This window comes from Somniosus microcephalus, chromosome 31 (assembly GCF_052327205.1).
Source record: "Somniosus microcephalus isolate GS21.2 chromosome 31, FLI_Smic_1.0, whole genome shotgun sequence".
Classification (NCBI taxonomy): Eukaryota; Metazoa; Chordata; class Chondrichthyes; order Squaliformes; family Somniosidae; genus Somniosus; species Somniosus microcephalus.
Genome location: NC_141017.1, coordinates 29,985,482 through 30,003,407, shown reverse-complemented (window position 1 = coordinate 30,003,407; position 17,926 = coordinate 29,985,482). Strand labels below are relative to the sequence as shown.

General features: G+C 50.9%; 1 long non-coding RNA gene across 2 annotated transcripts in view; it reads right to left on the bottom strand.

The window, feature by feature from the left end:
• Positions 1-17,926, bottom strand: part of LOC147097683 (uncharacterized) — a 287,634-nt gene that overhangs the window by 10,537 nt on the left and 259,171 nt on the right. The window contains exon 2 of one of the 2 annotated variants that reach the window (XR_015074330.1): positions 11,456-11,542. The exons of the other annotated variant lie outside the window; for it this stretch is intronic. This is a non-coding gene — a long non-coding RNA (uncharacterized LOC147097683). The remainder of the gene's footprint in view (positions 1-11,455; positions 11,543-17,926) is intronic. 2 annotated transcript variants of the gene reach the window in all.

Here is a 17,926-nt window from a genome sequence, read left to right as displayed (position 1 = left end):
AGAATTCCGGGTGGCCGCGCCCTTCAGCCGTCTTGGCCCGAAGCTCTGGAATTCAATCTCCGCCTCTCTCCTCCTCCTTTCTGGCCCTCCTCATAACCGCACGTTGGGGTACGGGCTCCATAGGTGCCAGCTGTCCACCCTAAATTCCACCCCCTGCCTCACTTGGCTTTCGCTGCAGTTGTAACACTCCCAGGCCCGGGAATTTCAGGGCCCGCGTCCCTCATAGAGCATTTGGGGATAAGACTGTGTACGGCAGGTTCAACAACAACAACAACTTGCATTCACATAGCACCTTTAATGTAATAAAAGGTCCCAAGGCGCTTCACGGTAGTGATTATCGAGCAAAGATTGACACCGAGCCACATAAGGAGATATTAGGACAGGTGACCAAAAACCTTGGTCAAAAAGGCAGGTTTTTAAGGAGCGTCTTAAAGGAGGAGAGAGGTAGAGAAACGGAGAGGTTTAGGGAGGAAATTCCAGAGCTTAGGGCCTAGGCAGCTGAAGGCACGGCCGCCAATGATTGGAGCGATGAAAATCGGGGATGTGCAAGAGGGCCAGACTTGGAGAAGATCTCGGAGGGTTGTGGGGCTGGAGGAGGTTGCAGAGATAGGGAGGGGTGAGGCCCATGGAGGGATTTGAAAACAAGGATGAGAATTCAATGAGCTGCAAGATTGCAGGTTGAGCTGATTAACATTCCACATCTATAACCATTAAATTAGGATCTAGGGGGGGGGGGTAACGGTAATGATTGTGCTAACTCCTAAAATGGAGGAGACTTCAGTGGATCGAAGTACAATGAAGGCTTTCCCTCACTGCCCATTGTCAGGCATCATTCCCAACCAAAACAGAGAGGGGAACCTCAAAGAACATAAGAACTAGGAGCAGGAGTTGGCCATTCGGCCCCTCGAGCCTGCTCCGCCATTCAATGCGATCATGGCTGATCTGATCTTGGCCTCAACTCCACTTCCCTGCCCGCTCCCCATAACCCTTGACTCCCTTATCGTTCAAAAATCTGTCTATCTGCACCGTAATATATTCAATGACTCCGCCTCTGTTGTGTATGTAATATGTGTGCTACTTTGAACCTATGGACAGGACTGCACTACTTGTTGGGCGTAGTGATACGCAGTACCACTCCTGGCCATAGGGGTATAAATAGTACTGTGGGTACTGATCTCCCCTCAGTTCCCGCCTGTGGGCATGAAGTAAAGACCTACGTATAGTCCCTACCTCCAACCAGTAAAGACCTGTTTTATTGTTACTGATTAAGTCTGAGTATTAATTACTTGAACAACTCACAGATTTAACAGCCTCCACAGCTCTCTGGGTAAGAGAATTCCAAACATTCACGACCCTCTGAGAGAAGAAATTCCTCCTCATTTCCAATTTAAATGGGTGCCCCCTTATTCTGAAATTATGCCCCCTAGTTCTAGATTCCCCCATGAGGGGAAACATCCTCTCTGTATCCACCCTGTCAAGCCCCTTCAGAATCTTATATGTTTCAATAAGATCCCCTCTCATTCTTCTAAACTCCAATGAGTATAGGCCCAACCTGCTCAACCTTTCTTCATAAGACAACCCCTTCATCTCCGGAATCAACCTCGTGAACCTTCTCTGAACTGCCTCCAATGCAAGTATATCCCTCCTTAAATAAGGAGACCAAAACTGTACGCAGTACTCCAGGTGTGGTCTCACCAGCGCCCTGTACAGTTGTAGCAGGACTTCCCTGCTTTTATACTCCATTCCCTTTGCAATAAAGGCCAACATTCCATTTGCCTTCCTAATTACTTGCTGTACCTGCATGCTAACCTTTTGCGATTCATGTACAAGGACCCCCAGATCCCTCTGTACCTCAGCATTTTGTAATCTCTCCCCATTTAAATAATAATTTGCTTTTTTTATTTTTCCTACCAAAGTGGATAACCTCGCATTTTCCCACCAGGGAGAGGGCACTGTGATACCTTGTGCTATCTCTGCGCAATGCCTGTAGGCCTGAGCAAGATCAGACAACGCTGGGGCCTGTACCTTTAAACTCAGAGGGATATAACGCGAATCAGTGAACAGTTAATTGATGGTCTTGGAATAGACGAGGACAAGTAGTTTTTGACTCCAGTCCAGTGCTGAACGAATTAAACTCTTTCAGCTGGATTTAGGCGCTCACCTGAGCAAAGATTTATCTCCGAGAAGCCCGGTGGCAGACTGATAACATGCTTTGCTACATATGTCCTCTGCTCATAGATTTAAGTCCCAGTAGAGATGAGCAATTGGCCTGTCTGCTATTGTTTCGCTGCCAGACTGGCATCGCAGCTCACCTGTATAAGCCTTGGGAGGACATGTGTCTCCCGCCTCCTGAATAATGGAGCAACTCAGGTGTTGGAGTTTGGAGGTAAGCCACGGGTTTTAGTGCTTGTTCATTTTAATGAGATAAAAGACGACGGGCTGGGGATTTCTGCATTGTGGAAAACCTTGTACACCGTGGCGATTGTAACGGAAAGATAAGTGACGACTGTAACTCCGACTGAGAGCGCAACGCGGCTGCACTCGGTGCAGTCGTCGTCTTCTTCTTTTCCTGTCTTCTCGCTGTACAGCGTGAAGTGGTGGAAGATCAGCCGTGATCTTATTGAATGGCGGAGCAGGCTCAAGGGGCCGAGTGGCCTGTTCCTGCTCCTATTTCTCGTGTTCTTATGATTCGCAGGCTGACTGGCTGCGACGTTAACGTTCCTTCCACGACCGTAGCCATCATTGAAACTTATAAAATTCTAGACAGACTAGATGCAGGAAGGATGTTCCCAATGGCGGGGGAGTCCAGAACCAGGGGTCACAGTCTAAGGATAAGGGGTAAGCCATTTAGGACTGAGATGAGGAGGAATTTCTTCACCCAGAGAGTGGTGAACCTGTGGAATTCTCTACCACAGAAGGCAGTTGAGGCCAATTCATTAAATATATTCAAGAAGGAGTTAGATATATTTCTTAAGGCTAAATTGGTCAAGGGGTCTGGGGAGACGGCAGGGACAGGGTACTGAATTTGGATGATCAGCCATGATCGCATTAAATGGCGGAGCAGGCTCGAGGGGCCGAATGGCCTACTCCTGCTCCAGCCGATAGGGGGTGGTGTTAGTCCTAACGATATATCAGTCCTGTACGAGGGGAGGGTTTTATGGGCTCACACGATGAGGTGGTGGGGGAGTGGGGGCCCACCCGCACCCACTCAGACACCAGTACCCCGCTGGATGTCAACCCAGGATTCAGAGCCGGAACTCCACCTCCGCTCGCCAGGCCGTCTGGAGTGGGGCTCGAACCCTGCACCTTCTGGCTCGGAGGCGGCAATGCCACCACATGCGCCAAAGGCTCGCTGTGCACTCGATCCCCTTCGGCTTGCGAGAGAAACCTAAGGCTCCTGAGCAGAATGCTGCCTATAAAAAATCTGGAAACGCTTTAAAGAACCACCCTCACCTTCTATATTGCCTTTCTTTAGTGGGCTTTGTAAAATTAGAGTTAGCATTTCGGCAATCATTCACCTGCTGCATTTCAGTGATTGCCATCTCAGCTGTGTCGATTCAGTTGAATTCTCCAAGCCCACCTAACTGATACTCTCAGTTGTGTTTCTGGGAAAATAACAAACTTGCACGCATGACGGCATCTTCTCCGTAACTGCGTGCAATTGTAAATTCTTCGCAGAAGGGGTTGTAAATCCTCTCCCGTGTGTACCAGCTTTGTTTCCCCCTCGCCCGCCGGCGAATTGAATGGGCGGAGAATCGTTGACTGGTGAGCACAGATGTGGGCAACCCTTTAATCTCTTTGTCGCAGCTTATGTTCACAGCTTGCCTTCGTGGGCTGTGTAGGGTCATACCATGGAGCTTGTGTGGCTACGCATGAAGTTTAGACCCGTGTCCCCAGTATTTTGCATCGACATCAGAACATCAGAAATCGGAGCAGGAGTAGGCCATTCGGCCCCTCGAGTCTGCTGCGCTGTTCAATAAGACCATGGCTGATCTTCTACCTCAACTCCACCTTCCCTGCTCTATCCCCGTATCCCTTGATAAGAACATAAGAAATTGGAGCAGGAGTAGGCCATTCGGCCCTTCCCATCGGGTTGCTGATACTAACCGATCCTGGTGGGGGGGGGGTCTGATTTAGGACTCGATTCTTCAGGGAGGCAACAGCGCGAAGAACAGCCCCTCCCCAAACCTCCAGGCTCAAACTGGACCAACCGGCAGACACAACCACCTGGAGGCTGGGTTGCTTGGACTTGTGGGGAGGGGGGGCGGTGGGGGAGGCGGTGCCATCACGTAGCCCTTGGGCCAAGGTTTGGACACTCTTGACTGCTGGGACTGGCTGCTATTTGTTAACAGAGATCCGCCTTTCCATTCTCCTCCAGCATTGTTCAAGGAAGTGGGATTTAAGTAGCATTTATGTTTTTTTTGCCTGGTTATTAAGCGTGTGTGTCTGCGTGTCTGTGTCTGTGTGTGTGTGTCTGTGTCTGTCTCTGTGTCTGTGTGTCTGTGACTGTGTGTGTGTCTGTGTGTCTGTGTCTGTGTCTGTCTCTGTGTCTGTGTGTCTGTGACTGTGTGTCTGTGTCTGTGTCTGTGTGTCTGTCTCTGTGTCTGTCTCTGTGTCTGTGACTGTGTGTGTGTGTGTCTGTGTCTCTGTGTCTGTGTCTCTGCGTCTGTGTCTGCGTCTCTACTGACGGTGGGCAGTTCGCCCAGAAAGTATATGACTTGCAGCCGCATAACAATGAACTGCATAGAAAATGAGCTTGACTAATCTCTTGATACGAGATGCTATGCCTGACAACTCTCTAAACCATGCTGGGAATCTCTTTGTCTTTTTTTTGGACCGAAAAAAACTTTTTTTTTGCACCGGCTTTCACTTGTGAATTCTTGTTCTTTCCCTATTTATCTGTACAAAACTTACAGGGAAGAGGGATTGGTTATGTAATGGACACTGCGTGCCCAAGCTGAGGCCTGTGCCTCCACCTGTATGTTGCCTAATAAATATAGTGTGACTCCCTACCTCTCTTTGTGTGGTGCTGTTCTTCGGTTTCGGATGTCCTTCTTTCACCTGGAATTTTTTTTTCTTCCTCAATTCATTCGCGGGATGTGGGGGGATCGAGGGCAAGGCCGGCATTTATTGCCATGAGAAGGTGAATGGTGGATGGTGGGCCGCCGCCTTGAACCGCCGCTGTCCGTACTCTTATTATACTTTGTTGTAGCGGTTTGGTACACCTGAGTGACTTGCTGGGCTATTTCAGTTAAGAGTCAACCACATTGCTGTGGGTCTGGAGTCACATATCGGCCAGACCGGGTAAGGGTGGTAGATTTCCTTCCCTAAAGGACATTAGTGAACCAGATGGGTTTTTACGACAATCCGCTAGTTTCATGGTTGCCATTACTGACGTGAGCTTTTTAATTCCAGATTTATTTAATTAACGGAATTTAAATTCCCCAGCTGCCGTGGTGGGATTTGAACTCATGTCTCTGGATCATTAGTCCAGGCCTCGGGAATACTAGTTCTGTAAAATAACTGTTCCCAACACGAAAAATGACGGACAGGGAAAGGCCTACTGGTCCATCCAGCGTGTCCCAATCTCATTGTGATGTTTTGTGCATCTCAATGCAGATTCTCCCCACTCCACCCAACACACAATGACCTATTGGCTGGTTCTTTCTGTTTGTTTCCCCCTTGCTCCCTCCTCTCCAATTTTGGCAAGGATTCGGCAGCCTCCCAGTACCGTGCCCAAATGATCTGAGTCGAGTTGTTTTTGATGGACTATTTGGCCAATGTGAGTCCGAAACTGTCTCCTTTTGTTTTGGTTTGCTCCCTCTCACTGGCCCAGAGGCACTGAGGTGCATTACCGCTACCCAACAACTGCCCCAGCTAAGGTCAACTAACTCTGTGCAGACCAAAATATTGAAGCTGGGACCATTCCTGCTCTGGTCACACATCACACTGGGAAGGTTTTATCACGTGAACCTTTTGGGGAGCTATCTATGACAATTACAACCATCAGGTAAGACTGAACAGGCTGGGGCTTTTTTCTCTAGAAATAAGGTGACCTAATAGAGGTCTTTGAAATTCAGAAGAGGTTTGATAAGGTAGATGTAGAGAGGATGTGAGGGAGTCCACAACTAGGGGCCATAAATATAAGATAGTCACAAATGAATCCAATTAGGAATTCAGGAGAAACTTCTTCACCTAAAGAGTGGTGAGAATGTGGAACTCGCTACCACAGGGAGTGGTTGAGGTGAATAGTATAGATGCATTTAAGGGGAAGCTAGATAAACACATGAGGGAGAAAGGTATAGAAGGATATGATGATGGGGTGAGATGAAGTAGGGTGGGAGGAGGCTCGTGTGGAGCATAAACACCGAATGGCCTGATCCGCGCTGTAAATGCTATGTACAGGAAACTCTTTGGTATCCGGCACCGACGGGACCAGGATGGTGCCGGTTGATTAAAAATTCCGGATGACGGAGAGGGTTATCTACCGAGGCTATTTTTAACAAACAAAGAGTCAGACTCCTGTTATTGAGGTGTTCGGACTTCCGACAGCGCCAAGAAGCCGAGTAGTGGCAGTTTGGAGAACTACCCCCACCGACTAACTCGGCCACCGCAGGAGACTCGGACTCGGCAACATTGCCGGTTATTGAGGTGCTGTTTTCGGAGTATGAATTTTGCCAGTTAATAGAGAATTCCGGATATTTAGGTGCCGTTTAAACGAGAGTTTCCTGTAATGCAGAGAAGGTTGCACATTTTTAGGGTAGAATGCGAGAATGATGGCGATCAGGACCGGGGCTCTACCTGCTGTGTGGCCCAATTCGATACTTGGTGATGACTGAGCCATCAAGAAGCATTATCGTGAAGTGTGTGGATTTGCCGTTCCTTTGCTTTGCGTGATACTGTATGTTTCATACAGATGATGTTATGACACGTTACTAGAAACCTCTTAACAGCAACAACCTGCCTTTAATTTAGTGAAACGTCCCAAGTCGCTTCACAGGAGCGTTGCCCCTACCCATACACTTCCTGTGGGAATCCAAGTCATTGTAGTTCCTTGTAACTTCCTGGTGAATTAGGGGGCAGTAACATGCTTGTAAATTTGAGGCTGCAACAACCTGCATTTATATAGTGCCTTTAACATAATAAAACATCCCGAGGCGCTTCACAGGAGCATTAGCAAATAAAATTTGACACCAAGTCACATAAGGAGAAATTCGGGCAGATGACTAAAAGCTTGGTCAAAGAGGTAGGTTTTAAGGAGCGTCTTAAAGGAGGAAAGAGAGGCGGAGAGGTTTAGAGAGGGAATTCCAGAGCTTAGGGCATAAACAGCTGAAGGCACGGCCGCCAATGGTGGAGTGATGAAAATCGGGGATGCGCAATGATGTAAGAAAACCACTAGGCACTTGGTCTAAGCGTTAAACAAAGCTTTAATCAACTGTTTTACAACATGGAGGTCTAGTTGTGTCCTTCACTAGTTCCTGTTAAGAATGTCCTGCGCAAGCTGGGCCCGTGCCCGAGTATTTATACTCTCCCTGGACAGCACCACCCGCAGGCCGCTCAGTATTATTTCATAAGTCTTTCTTTCATGAATGACTGATTCATGTCACGCAAGAGGCCAGAATTGGAAGAGCGCAGAGATCTCGGTGGGGGGGCGGGGGGTTGTAGGGCTGGAGGAGGTTCCAGAGATAGGGATTAACATTCAGAATACTGTATTAAATATATGTTCCTGCAAACTTAATAATTTAAACCCAAGTTCTTAAAAAAGAACCCACTTGCTTAAAGCCAGCCCTGTGAGCTCGACAGTTTCGAGGATGAGGCAGGCCGGGTGTTTTTCGAAGTGTGGAGCAGATTCAGACACTGCTCATGAACTAAGGTTTTCAATTCTACCCACGACACCACACGCACTGGAGAGGGAGGGAGAAGAATGTTGAGGGTTAACGTAAAGGGGATGAGCAATGAGGGAAGAGCGGAAAGGCTCAAGTTTCATCTAGAGAAAGACGGTGATGGGACCTCCATTCAGGTAAATCAAACCATGTAAGAAAGACAGACTTGCATTTATATAGCACCTTTCACGACCTCAGGATGTCCCTTACAGCCAATGAAGTATTTCTGAGGTGTAGTAACTGTTGTAATGTAGATGAATTAGGAAAGGAAATGGTATGTTGGCCTTTATTACAACCAGTACAAGAGTAAAGACGTCTTACTGCAATTATATAGGGCCCTGGTGAGACCACACCTGGAGTATTGTGTACAGTTTTGGTCTCCTTACCTAAGGAAGGATAAACTTGCCATAGAGGGAGTGCAACAAAGGTTCACCAGACTGGTTCCTGGGATGGGGCGATTGTCCTATGAGGAGAGATTGTGTAGATTAGGCCTATATTCTCTAGAGTTTAGAAGAATGAGAGGTGATCTCATTGAAACATACAAAATTCTTACAGGGCTTGACAGGGTAGATGCAGAGAGGATGTTTCACCTGGCTGGGGAGTCTAGAACCAGGGGTCACAATCTCAGAATAAGGGGTCGGCCATTTAGGACTGAGATGAGGAGAAATTTCTTCACTCAGAGGTTGGTGAATCTTTGGAATTCTCTACCCCAGAGGGCTGTGGAGGCTCAGTCGTTGAGTATATTCAAGACAGAGATCGATAGATTTTGAATATTAAGGGAATCAAGGGATATGGGGATAGTGCAGGAAAGTTGAGATGAGGTAGAAGATCAGCCATGATCTCATTGAATGGCGGAGCAGGCTCGAGGGGCCGAATGGCCTACTCCTGCTCCTATTTCTTATGTTCTTATGAATGTAGATCTTGAATATTACTTTAACGTAAATTGGATCAGCAAAACAAAAGAACTTAAATTTAAATGAGTGATTTAAAACGGATATTGCGATGAATCAGCAATGTGAGAATTTTTGGACTATCTGGCCAGTTATGATAGAAGAGACTTTTAAGGGTGTTGAGAATGGGCTTGGATGCTAGGCTGGGAGATTAGGATTTGAGGGGCTGACTTCGATGGTTGAATGGATATTTAACATCCTTTAACCTTACGTACTCCTGCTTTGTCAGTGTCAGCCATGGCTCAGTGGGCAGCGCTCTCGCATCCGAGTCAGAAATGTTGTGGGTTCAAGTCCCCACTGCAGGGACTTGAGCACAAAGAACTAGGTTGACACTCCCAGTGCGGTGCTGAGGGAGCGCTGCACTGTCGGAGGTGCCGTCTTTTGGTTGAGATGTTAAACCAGAGATGTCTGCTCTCTCAGGTGGACGTAAAAGATCCCGTGCCATTATTTCGAAGAAGAGCAGGGGGGAGTTCTCCCCGGTGTCCTGGGGCCAATATTTGTCCCTCAGCCAACATCACTAAAACAGATTATCTGGTCATTATCACATCGCTGTTTGTGGGAGCTTGCTGTGCGCAAATTGGCTGCCGCGTTTCCCACATTACAACAGTGACTCCACTTCAAAAAGTACTTCATTGGCTGTAAAGCGCTTCGAGACGTCCTGAGGTCGTGGAAGGCGCTGTAGAAATGCAAGTCTTTCTTTGATCTTGCAGTTTATTAACCGAACCCCCCTCAATGACATGAGCTCCCTGCCGAGGAGTCCAGAACCAGGGGTCACAATCTAAGGATAAGGAGTAAGCCATTTAGGACAGAGATGAGGAGGAATTTCTTCACCCAGAGAGTGGTGAACCTGTGGAATTCTCCACCACAGAAGGCAGTGGAGGCCAATTCATTAAATATATTCAAGAAGGAGTTGGATATATTTCTTAAGGCTAAAGGGATCAAGGGATATGGGGAGAAGGCAGGGACAGGGTACTGAGTTTGGATGATCAGCCATGACCGCATTGAATGGTGGAGCAGGTTCGAGGGGCCGAATGGCCTACTCCTGCTCCTATCTTCTATGTTTCTATGTTTCTAACCGGCTCCAACCTTTGGGTTGGTCATTATCTAATGAGTTCCACAGACAAAATGGTGAGTGTGAACTATCTCCAGTACCAGTACCAGTAAAGACTGTCCTGCTTGCAATCAGTGATAACAACAGAAGATGCTGGAAAAACTCAGCAGGCCAGGCAACATCCGTGGAGAGAGAAACAGAGTCGACGTTTCAGGTCAAAACCCTTCGTCAGAACTGAGAAAAAAGCAGGAAATGAAACAGATTAAAAGGCCAGTTTGGGGGCTGGGAAATGGGGGAGGGGATGAAAGAACAAAAGGGAAGGTCTGTGAGAGGTGAAGAGACATTAAGAGATATTCAAGGCGAGACGAGATGGTAATAGGACAGGTAAAGAGACAAAGGATGGCTCTAGATGAAGTGTGAAATGCGCTGGCAGAGTGAGAGACAGCTGCCATGTGGGAGAGAGAAAAAGGAAAAGGCACAAACCAAAAGTGTGGATAAAAAATATATAAAAATATAATAGGGGCCGAGGTCAGTGTCTATAATTAAACTATTTGCAAAATAGGAAGAGCCGACAAAATGGACATGACAGTAACTTCTCTTAAGGAGGATGTGTCAAACCCAACTCAATGAGCCGACAATATGCGTGCGGTGTTGCGTACGCAGGACTTGGAATTCTGGTTAATTATTTGAACGATTAAACCAATATTAAATGGGCCTGAATTTGCGGTCGGAGGTTTTCCCCCCGCGGGTGGGGGGATGCCTCCAAACCGCACGAAAAATACCAACCTTCCTGATGGTCCCCCCCCCCCCCCCCCCCCACCGGAGGTTGGTTGAGCCGTGCTCCTGGGCCTGCAGGCGTAGGCCTGCGTAAAGGCCCACGTGATCCCGGGGGTCACGCGGTCAGCGAGCGGCCCCCTGGGATCACGTGGGCCGGCCCAACCAATTAGAAAGGCGGATTCCCCCCCCCCCATTATGCTTATTATCCCCCCCCCATTATGCTTATTATCCCCCCCCCATTATGCTTATTATCCCCATAAGCATGAATAGGAATTCCCCCCTAAAAAACACAATTACACACCAGTTAAATAAAAATAAATCTTTGCCAGTTCAACATTAATTAAAATACAATTAAATTAAAAGAAAGATTTAATTTTTTGAAGAATAAATGTAAACGTTTTAAAGGGACTAAATATAACCTATAATAACTAATTTAAACATTTTTTTAATTATTTAAAAAAATTATTTTAATATTTATTTAAACTCTTACGCCGGTCACAGAAGGCCCTTCACCTGGCGTAAGAGTTTTGCAGGGATTCGCTGGGCGAACAGCCACGACTCTCCGCCATTTCCTGCACGCACAGCGCACCCGGGAATTCGCGGGGCGCTTGCGGCCGCATACGCGGATCCAGGCCCCGGAATATCCGGGCCAATATCTTTCTGTCTGAAGGTTAACTCCCGCACACAAGAAATCTCGCTCTTATTCACGACTGCTAACAAACTCGGCGCTCCCCACTGGCAATAAACTGGTGCCTCTCTCCCTCGCACACGCCCACGGGCACCTGGCCACTCACCACAGTCAAACAGTCCCCGCATCCTTCTGCCTTGCAGTCCTTTTTTTGCCAGCTTTTCATTCATGACTTAAGAGGCAGGCAATCCTCCTGAAACACAATCGCGAAGCTTCAATAATTATTGTCATTTTTTCGCACCCCCCTTTTGATATCTGTGGCAGAGACCTGATAAAATGTCGCCATTCCACCGCTGACCTTTGTGACCCCCCCAGCTCTGCCCACCTTAAAACTTTCCTCCTTAAATGTTCTCAACTTTCCCTACCCCCCCTCCCCGCCCCCATCTCGCCTGAAATAACTTTTCGCCCACATCTACCAGCTGCCCTCCAATAACTCACCACAGAAGCTGTTCTTCATGTGTGAGCCTCGTTAGCGTTGGCAGACCATCCAACTTTGGAGGGCATCAGAGTTGACCCCTGGTCCTATCATTGTTTGGAATGCGTCCAATATGTACACGCGCGCAGTATCAGTGAGGGTCGCTGGATAGCAATCGGAAGCAGGAACCCTGGATGATTCTCATTAACTTCTTTTCCCACTGTTGCCCTGACGTATCTCTGCATGGACTAGGGATTGAAGCTGAGATCTTTCTGATCTGTGCTTGTTTAGAGACAGAGTATTACCTCGGAAGCAGTGAGACGGCTTTGAATGGTGTCTAATTAAAATCCTACTCCAGCTGGAGTGAGACTCCCCGTCTCCTTCCCAGTTTCTGCTTTGCTTCCATCTGTCTGTTGACTGGAGCTTCACTCGTCCTCCCAACTTGAGTCCTGGTGCCACGGGCGGAGAAACCAGAGTTTTGAGCTGAGGGTGGGGGTGGGGGGGTGGGGTGGGGGGCCAGGCAGGATGGCACCAAGCTGGATGTGGGCACTTGGACCCCTTCTCATGAGATGGGGGAGGGGCACTGAGACCTCTTGAGATGGGGGAGGGGCAGTGAGACCCCTTGAGGTGGGGGAGGGGCAGTGAGACCCCTTGAGGTGGGGGAGGGGCAGTGAGACCTCTTGAGATGGGGGAGGGGCACTGAGACCCCTTGAGGTGGGGGAGGGTCACTGAGACCCCTTGAGATGGGGGAGGGGCACTGAGACCTCTTGAGGTGGGGGAGGGGCACTGAGACCTCTTGAGGTGGGGGAGGGGCAGTGAGACCTCGAGATGGGGGAGGGACACAGAGACCCCTTGAGATGGAGGAGGGGCGGTGAGACCCCTTGAGATGGGGGAGGGGCAGTGAGACCCCTTGAGATGGGGGAGGGGCGGTGAGACCCCTTGAGATGGGGGAGGGGCACTGAGACCCCTTGAGGTGGGGGAGGGTCACTGAGACCCCTTGAGGTGGGGGAGGGTCACTGAGACCCCTTGAGATGGGGGAGGGTCACTGAGACCTCTTGAGGTGGGGGAAGGTCACTGAGACCCCTTGAGATGGGGGAGGGGCAGTGAGACCCCTTGAGGTGGGGGAAGGTCACTGAGACCCCTTGAGGTGGGCGAGGGGCAGTGAGACCCCTTGAGATGGGGGAGGGGCAGTGAGACCCCTTGAGGTGGGGGAGGGGCAGTGAGACCCCTTGAGGTGGGGGAGGGTCACTGAGACCCCTTGAGGTGGGGGAGGGGCAGTGAGACCTCGAGATGGGGGAGGGGCAGTGAGACCCCTCGAGATGGGGGAGGGGCAGTGAGGCCCCTTGAGGTGGGGGAGGGGCAGTGAGACCCCTTGAGGTGGGGGAGGGGCACTGAGACCTCGAGATGGGAGAGGGGCAGTGAGACCCCTTGAGATGGGGGAGGGGCGGTGAGACCCCTTGAGATGGGGGAGGGACACTGAGACCCCTTGAGGTGGGGGAGGGGCACTGAGACCTCGAGATGGGAGAGGGGCAGTGAGACCCCTTGAGATGGGGGAGGGGCGGTGAGACCCCTTGAGATGGGGGAGGGACACTGAGACCCCTTGAGGTGGGGGAGGGGCACTGAGACCTCGAGATGGGAGAGGGGCAGTGAGACCCCTTGAGATGGGGGAGGGGCGGTGAGACCCCTTGAGATGGGGGAGGGGCACTGAGACCCCTTGAGATGGGGGAGGGGCACTGAGACCCCTTGAGGTGGGGGAGGGGCACTGAGACCCCTTGAGATGGGGGAGGGGCACTGAGACCTCTTGAGGTGGGGCTGGGGCACTTGGACCCCTCCCATGAAATGGCTCATAGTGAGTTTACATATAGAGTTAAGATTTCCCACCCTCATCTATTCCTTTTAAATGCTTTTAATTTGTACCTTCCCCCTCCTCCCCCCGCCCAGATTCTGACTGGCCTGCTCCTCCTGCAATGTCTTCTCTTCCCGCTCCCGCACCGTTACCTCTGGTGACACCAATGATCTATCCTTGCCCCCCCCCCACCCTCCTATTTCTCATCTACATGCTGCCCCTCGGCGACATCATCCGAAAACACATCATGAGGTCCCACATGTACGCTGGCGACACCCAGCTCTACCTCATCATCACCTCACTTGACCGCTCCACTGCCTCTGATTTGTCACGTTGCATGTCCGACGTACGGCGTTGGATGTGCAGACATTTCCACCAATTAAATATTGGGAAGACCAAAGCCATTGACACCTGCCGCAAACTCTGTTCCCTCGCCACTGACTCCATCCCTCCATCCCTCTCCCTGAGGCTGATCCAGACCGTTTGCAACCTCGCCGTCCTATATTGACCCTGAACTGAGCTTCTGAGCCCATATCCTCTTCATCGCCAAGACCGCCTGCCTCCACCTCCGCAATATTGCCCGTCTCCGTCCCTGCCTCAGCTCATCTGCTGCTGGAACCCTCACCCATGCTTTTGTTACCTCCAGACTCGACTATTCCAACGCTCCCCGGGCCGGCCTCCCAGCTTCCACCCCTCCCTAAACTCGAGCTCATCCAAAACTCGGCTGCCCGTGTCCTCACTCGCACCAGGTCCCGTTCGCCCATCGCCCCCTGTGCTCGCTGACCTACACTGGCTCCCATTCCGGCGACTCAAGTTTAAAATTCTCTACCTTCTGTTCAAATCCCTCCACGGCCCTCGCCCCTCCCTATCTCTGTCACCCCCTCCAGCCCTACAACCCCCCCACCCCGAGATCTCTGCGCTCCTCCAATTCTGACTTCTTGCGCATCCCCGATTTCCATCGCTCCACCATTGGCGGCCGTGCCTTCAGCTGCCTGGGCCCTAAGCTCCGGAATTCCCTGCCTAAACCTCTCCGCCTCTCTACCTCTCTCTCCTCCTTCAAGATGGCCCTCTTTGACCAAGCTTGTAGTCACCTGTCCCTATATAGCTCGGAAGCAATTTTGGGGATTTTTTTTAACGGGAGTAAAAGGCGCTATATAAATGCAAGTTGTTTTTGTTGTTGTTTTGGGTATTTTTCTCTTATTGTAGCAGCAGCTACACCCTGGCTTCTATCCAGAGCGACACCGCCCCCCCCCTCCCTCCACCATGGGCCACGTCCAACCTGGACCTGCGGACGGCCACCTTGGCCAGGTCCGGGAGCAGACCCATGAGGAGGTCCGCCCACTTGCACCCCCCACAACCCCTCTGCACCGGGCGGCCAAAGATCAAGAGCGTGGGGACTGGGGCGGAGCCAGAGGTTGAGCAGCAGCCCCACTTCAGAGAGTGGAGGAGGGGCGGCGACCTCTCGTATTCCGCGTAATGGTGAAATACGGACTCACCCAGACCGCAAAAGTTACCGGGCGGCCCCGGGAGTCCGTGAAACGACTTAAAAAAACCTATTGGACGGGTCTGGTCCATGCAACACTCTCCACCCCAGATCCCCAATGGAGCAGGGGCGGAGCCCTCGCGTAGAGAGCCAAAACCTGGTCGAGGTACAGATCAGCCATGATGTAATCGGATGGCGGAACAGGCTCGAGAGGCCGAATGGCCTCCTCCTGTTCCTATGCTTCCCTCTCTGCCTATCTGCCGGGTTAATGCCGTTTGCCGCATCCGTTCAGATGTGCGATTTCCTGCTGTATTTTAGTGGAGGTAATTGATCAGAAATCAGCGGCTACAGAGCAAAGAGCAGCGGGAACGGAATACGGAGCCTTCATGTGTACCATCTACAAGATGCACTGCAGCAACTCGCCAAGGCTTCTTCGGCAGCACCTCCCAAACCAGCGACCTCTTCCACCTAGAAGGACAAGGGCAGCAGGCGCATGGGAACACCACCACCTCCAAGTTCCCCTCCAAGTCACACACCATCCTGACTTGGAAATATATCGGCCGTTCCTTCATCGTCGCTGGGTCAAAATCCTGGAACTCCCTCCCTAACATCACTGTGGGAGTATCTTCACCACACGGACTGCAGCGGTTCAAGAAGGCGGCTCACCACCACCTTCTCAAGGAGCAACTAAGGATGGGCAATAAATGCTGGCCTCACCCGAGAATTAATAAATAAAAAATAAATTGCCAGATTAGAGGTGGGAGGGGAGGGGAACCGATTAAATGCTTTGTTTTGTTGGATCCTGCCTCTAAACCTCTGCGGGCAGTTGATGGGGAGGACAACTGTTTTGCGATACGGCTGGAACTGCTGCAGGCTCCCACAGTCCCACTGATGAATATCTGCTCATTAGGAGTGATGGGTCAATTATCCTGAAGCAAGAAATGGGTTTCCGAGCGTGCAGCGTACCTGTCTCGCAGAAAAGCAGTCCTCGTACTCGGTGTCTTCTGCTCTGCCAGGCGGGTCATGTGCAGTGTGGGGGGGTGGCGGGAGGTTAATTAACAGGAAGCTAAAGGCACATCTCCTGAGCCCGCTTCCCGGGGCCAAGACCCAGTCTGATCGCATCAGTGTGATTCAAATTGGCCGACGCCAGTCCCGCCATAAAGCAGCGCACGCACCGCGTTGCAGTGAGGATTGACGCCGACCTTTTGCACGCTTCCTGTTCAGGGAGAGCTACCTCGGTTGAAGCGCACTTCTCGCCCTTTCGAGCGCACGATGGTTGCACTGGGCTACAGACGGTGGAAACACGAGGACTGACCTCCTTTACGGAAACCCCTGGCTCTGTTAAGTGCCATGAGAAGATTTGTTTTTTTTTAACACAGTGATCCGGAATGCGCTGCCTGAAAGGGCGGTAGAAGCAGAATCAACAATAACTTTCCAAAGAGAATTGGATAAATACTTGAAGGGGAAAAATGTGCAGGGTTATGGGGAAGAGCCGGGGGGGAGTGGGACTAATTGGAGAGCTCTTGCAAGGAGCTGGCACAGGCACGATGGGCTGAATGGCCTCCTGTGTTGTAAAATTCTACGATCCTATTAACTCGGTATAAAAAAGAAAATCTTGCATTTGTATAGCGCCTTTCACTACCTCAGGACGTCCCAAAGCACTTTACAGCCAATGCAATACTTTTTGATGTGTAGTCGCTGTTGTAATGTAGGAAAAACGGCAGCCAATTTGCGCACAGCAAGCTCCCACAAACAGCAATGTGGTAATGACCGGATCTTCTGTTTAGGTGTTGGTTGAGGGGCAAATATTGGCCCCGGGACACCGGGGAGAACTCCCCCGCTCATTCTTCAAAATAGTGGCCGTGGAATCTTTTACGTCCGCCCAAGAGGGCAGACGGGGCCTCGGTTTAACGTCTCATCCGAAAGACGGCACCTCCGACAGTGCAGCACTCCCTCGGTACTGCGGGGGGTGGCGGGGGGTGGGGGGGAGGGAAGATAGAAACAGGGCTTCTTGACACATCAAGAGTTAGGAATGACAGTTTTGGCCCGTTTAAGGCCGCAGGCGGGGAGTAATCCAGATGTGCTGATCAGAACATTTGGAACGAATGGTACGCAAAGCGAATACTTCCTCATTCCTCGCTGGCTTTAGGCTTATGAAGTTTGCCTAACTCATTTCAGCAGAAGCAACAAGGGGCGGGGGCGCGGGGGTGGGGGAAGGGGGGAGAGGTTGGGGGGGGTGGGGCGGGGAACAAGTCTTAGTGCCCATGGACCAGTAATTGGAGGGGCAGTGGGGGGGGGGGGGGGGGGTTTCTGCCTTACTCCTGAATCCCAACCAGTTCCAAATCCATTGGCAGGATAGGCGCACCAACGTCAGTGTTCTCGCTCAGGCCAACATCCCCAGCATCGAAGCTTTGACCACGCTCGATCAGCTCCGATGGATGGGTCACATCATCCGCATGCCCGATACGAGACTCCCAAAACAAGCGCTCTACTCGGAGCTCCGGCACGGCAAGAGAGCCCCAGGTGGGCAGAGGAAACGCTTCAAGGACACCCTCAAAGCCTCCTTGAAAAAGTGCAACATCCCCCACCGACACCTGGGAATCCCTGGGCCCAAGACCGCACAAAATGGAGGAGAAGCATCCGGGAAGGCGCCGAACACCTCGAGTCTCTTCGCCGGGAGCGAGCGGAAGCCAAGCGCGGGCAGCGCAAGGAGCGCAAGTCAACCCAAGCACCCCACCCACCCGCCCCTTCAACCACCGTCTGCCCCACCTGTGACAGAGACTGTAGGTCCCACATTGGACTCATCAGTCACCTGAGAACTCATTTTTAATGT